Source organism: Osmerus mordax, unplaced genomic scaffold (assembly GCF_038355195.1).
Source record: "Osmerus mordax isolate fOsmMor3 unplaced genomic scaffold, fOsmMor3.pri Scaffold_105, whole genome shotgun sequence".
Classification (NCBI taxonomy): domain Eukaryota; kingdom Metazoa; phylum Chordata; class Actinopteri; order Osmeriformes; family Osmeridae; genus Osmerus; species Osmerus mordax.
In genome coordinates this window covers 15,001-20,000 of record NW_027120417.1, presented here as the reverse complement: position 1 = coordinate 20,000, position 5,000 = coordinate 15,001, and positions in this window count along the sequence as shown.

The following is a 5,000-nucleotide window of genomic DNA, read 5'->3' as shown; positions in this document are numbered from 1 at the left end:
AAAGTTCTGTTTGGGCTCCTGTTCAGCGGGGAAGCGCGTGCGCGTGGCAAACTTGACACCCCCGTGTTCCCCTGGTCCAGACCTTTCTAACGCCGCCTGAGTCAAGGTGCTACGACGTCCCCAAGTGGGGATGCCTGTAGATGAGCACATTTTCCCAACTTTGAATGTAAGTTTCCAGTATCATTGAAAATGTGGCCTCAAACGAGCAGTTTTGCCCCCGAACGTGGGATTTGGCTGGGGACGGTTTCTATATTCAAGTTGGGATGGGGGGCACCGAGGTGAGTGGTGGTTGTCCCCGAAAAAGCCCTCCCCTTTTCCGTAGCCCCGTTTAAAGTTTTGTTTGGGCTCCTGTTCAGCGGGGATGCGCGTGCGCGTGGCAACCTTGACACGCCCGTGTTCCCCTGGACCAGACCTTTCTAACGCCGCCTGAGTTAAGGTGCTACGACGTCCCTAAGTGGAGATGCCTGTAAATGAACACCTTTTCCCAACTTTGCACGTTTCCAGCTTGAGAGGAAAAGGGGCTTAAAATTCACAGTTATTCGCCCGAACGTGGGATTTCGCTGGGGACGGTTTCTAAGTTCAAGTTGGGATGGGGGGCACCGAGGTGAGTGGTGGTTGTCCCCGAAAAAGCCCTCCCCTTTTCCGTAGCCCCGTTTAAAGTTTTGTTTGGGCTCCTGTTCAGCGGGGAAGCGCGTGCGCGTGGCAACCTTGACACGCCCGTGTTCCCCTGGACCAGACCTTTCTAACGCCGCCTGAGTTAAGGTGCTACGACGTCCCCAAGTGGGGATGCCTGTAAATGAACACCTTTTCCCAACTTTGAATGTAAGTTTCCAGTATCATTGAAAATGTGGCCTCAAACGTGCAGTTTTGCCCCCGAACGTGGGATTTGGCTGGGGACGGTTTCTAAATTCAAGTTGGGATGGGGGGCACCGAGGTGAGTGGTGGTTGTCCCCGAAAAAGCCCTCCCCTTTTCCGTAGCCCCGTTTAAAGTTTTGTTTGGGCTCCTGTTCAACGGGGATGCGCGTGCGCGTGGCAAACATGACACGCCCGTGTTCCCCTGGACCAGACCTTTCTAACGCCACCTGAGTTAAGGTGCTACGACGTCCCCAAGTGGGGATGCCTCTAAATGAAGCCAATTTCTCCTATTTGAATGCACTCTCCCAGCCCAGAGAGGCATGTGCCTTAAAATTCACAGTTATTCACCCGAACGTGGGATTTTGTTGAGGACGGTTTCTAAATTCAAGTTGGAACAGGGGGCACCGACGTGAGTGGTGTTTGTCCCCGAAAAAGCTCTCCCCTTTTCCGTAGCCCCGTTTAAAGTTTTGTTTGGGCTCCTGTTTAGCGGGGATGCGCGTGCGCGTGGCAACCTTGACACGCCCGTGTTCCCCTGGACCAGACCTTTCTAACGCCGCCTGAGTTAAGGTGCTACGACGTCCCTAAGTGGAGATGCCTGTAAATGAACACCTTTTCCCAACTTTGAATGTAAGTTTCCAGTATCATTGAAAATGTGGCCTCAAACGAGCAGTTTTGCCCCCGAACGTGGGATTTGGCTGGGGACGGTTTCTAAATTCAAGTTGGGATGGGGGGAACCGAGGTGAGTGGTGGTTGTCCCCGAAAAAGCCCTCCCCTTTTCCGTAGCCCCGTTTAAAGTTTTGTTTGGGCTCCTGTTCAGCGGGGATGCGCGTGCGCGTGGCAAACATGACACGCCCGTGTTCCCCTGGACCAGACCTTTCTAACGCCACCTGAGTTAAGGTGCTACGACGTCCCCAAGTGGGGATGCCTCTAAATGAAGCCAATTTCTCCTATTTGAATGCACTCTCCCAGCCCAGAGAGGCATGTGCCTTAAAATTCACAGTTATTCACCCGAACGTGGGATTTTGTTGAGGACGGTTTCTAAATTCAAGTTGGAACAGGGGGCACCGACGTGAGTGGTGTTTGTCCCCGAAAAAGCTCTCCCCTTTTCCGTAGCCCCGTTTAAAGTTTTGTTTGGGCTCCTGTTTAGCGGGGATGCGCGTGCGCGTGGCAACCTTGACACGCCCGTGTTCCCCTGGACCAGACCTTTCTAACGCCGCCTGAGTTAAGGTGCTACGACGTCCCTAAGTGGAGATGCCTGTAAATGAACACCTTTTCCCAACTTTGAATGTAAGTTTCCAGTATCATTGAAAATGTGGCCTCAAACGAGCAGTTTTGCCCCCGAACGTGGGATTTGGCTGGGGACGGTTTCTAAATTCAAGTTGGGATGGGGGGAACCGAGGTGAGTGGTGGTTGTCCCCGAAAAAGCCCTCCCCTTTTCCGTAGCCCCGTTTAAAGTTTTGTTTGGGCTCCTGTTCAGCGGGGATGCGCGTGCGCGTGGCAAACATGACACGCCCGTGTTCCCCTGGACCAGACCTTTCTAACGCCACCTGAGTTAAGGTGCTACGACGTCCCCAAGTGGGGATGCCTCTAAATGAAGCCAATTTCTCCTATTTGAATGCACTCTCCCAGCCCAGAGAGGCATGTGCCTTAAAATTCACAGTTATTCACCCGAACGTGGGATTTTGTTGAGGACGGTTTCTAAATTCAAGTTGGAACAGGGGGCACCGACGTGAGTGGTGTTTGTCCCCGAAAAAGCTCTCCCCTTTTCCGTAGCCCCGTTTAAAGTTTTGTTTGGGCTCCTGTTTAGCGGGGATGCGCGTGCGCGTGGCAACCTTGACACGCCCGTGTTCCCCTGGACCAGACCTTTCCAACGCCACCCGAGTCAAGGTGCTACGACGTCCCTAAGTGGGGATGCCTGTAGATGAGCACATTTTCCCAGCTTTGAATGTAAGTTTCCAGCATCATTGAAAATGTGGCCTCAAACGTGCAGTTTTGCGCCCGAACGTGGGATTTTGTTGAGGACGGTTTCTAAATTCAAGTTAGCATAAGGGGCACACGTGTGAGTTGTTATTTTCCCAGGATTGATGGTTTCCAATTCGGTAGCTCCGTTTAAAGTTTTGTTTTGGCCCCTGTTTAGCGGGGATGCGCGTGCGCGTGGCAAACTTGACACGCCCGTGTTCCCCTGGACCAGACCTTTCCAACGCCACCCGAGTCAAGGTGCTACGACGTCCCTAAGTGGGGATGCCTGTAGATGAGCACATTTTCCCAGCTTTGAATGTAAGTTTCCAGCATCATTGAAAATGTGGCCTCAAACGTGCAGTTTTGCGCCCGAACGTGGGATTTTGTTGAGGACGGTTTCTAAATTCAAGTTAGCATAAGGGGCACACGTGTGAGTTGTTATTTTCCCAGGATTGATGGTTTCCAATTCGGTAGCTCCGTTTAAAGTTTTGTTTTGGCCCCTGTTTAGCGGGGATGCGCGTGCGCGTGGCAAACTTGACACGCCCGTGTTCCCCTGGACCAGACCTTTCCAACGCCACCCGAGTTAAGGTGCTACGACGTCCCTAAGTGGAGATGCCTCTAAATGAAGCCAATTTCTCCTATTTGAATGCACTCTCCCAGCCCAGAGAGGCATGTGCCTTAAAATTCACAGTTATTCACCCGAACGTGGGATTTTGTTGAGGACGGTTTCTAAATTCAAGTTAGAATAAGGGGCACACGTGTGAGTTGTTATTTTCCCAGGATTGATGATTTCCAATTCGGTAGCTCCGTTTAAAGTTTTGTTTCGCTTCCCGTTTTCGTTGCGTAGCTCTGATTTGGCTGGGGATAGTTTTATACACTGCTTTAGAGTAAGACACATACGTGCGAGTTGTTTTCACATTGGAATTGACGATAGCCATTTCGGTGTTGACGTTTAACGTTTTCTTTCGCTTCCCGTTTCCGTTTTATCCAACCGATTTCGCTGGGGACAGTTTTGTTATTTAAGTTGGAGTGAGACGCAGCGACGTGCGTTGAAATTTCCGCCCTATCTGCGACGGTTCACGGTTGTAGCTCCGATTGAAGTTTTCTTTTGCTTCCCGTTTCGCGCACGCGCACGTGCGCGTTATTAGTCCCGGTTTTCCGTGTGCCCCCGGTTAATACCTTTCGAATGAGCCTATTTTGATCAAAATCCGTTGGGCGGAACCGAAAATGAGCTCGAAAAACGGTTTTCCCAGCTTCGCAGTGCATTTCCCAGCTTCTGACTTACAAGCGTAACATTGTCGCGGCCCCCAGTCCACCAGACAGCTACCATAGAGTATATAAGTCATCCTGGGAAAATGAATGGAAGTCAATGGCAGTATGACTTTACAGTGGTTTTGCCCATACTACACATATGGTGTATACACGGACCATGCACCATATGTGTCTCCCGCACACGGGTGAAAATGTATCCGCCTGAGAGGCACTCGGGGCGGGCACCCGATGGGGCATGAGACCCCCCCACCCCTGGTGGTCAAAAAAAAGTTAAAGTTTTTTTTTCCTTTCCTCCAGGCGCCTACTTGGCTCTGGGGCGCCCCAGAATCATGCCCCCCGACCCCGGCACTACCCGGGGGGCCGATGGGGGCCCTTTTTTTGAAATTTTTTTTTTCTCCATATTTGAAGCCCCGGCACAGGCTAGACCCATACCCCGACCCCGGGCACCCGCGAGCGGCCGGTAGGTGGCGTGTTTTGGGTCATTTTTTTTTTCTTGGCCGTTTTGAAGCCCCAGCGAGCCCCTGAGCCATACCCCGACCACGGCACTTCCCGGGCGGCCCCCCGTATACCGAAACGGCCGGTTGGGGGCGCTTTTTTTGAATTTTTTTTTTTTTCCCATATTTGAAGCCCCGGCACAGGCTAGACCCATACCCCGACCCCGGGCACCCGCGAGCGGCCGGTAGGCGGCGCGTTTTGGGTCTTTTTTTATTTTTTTTGCCCGTTTTGAAGCTCCAGCAAGGGCCTGATCCATGCCACACACGCAGACCATCGTGACACTGTCACCCACCTGACCGAATGGCGTTCTCGACCCCCACGATAGTTGGGCCCCCACCATACAGGTGGACGGTTCCTTCGGCACTGGGGGGTCAGTCTCTTGTCCCGGGTAGCCGAGAGCGGGGCCCGTGTGCCTCGAG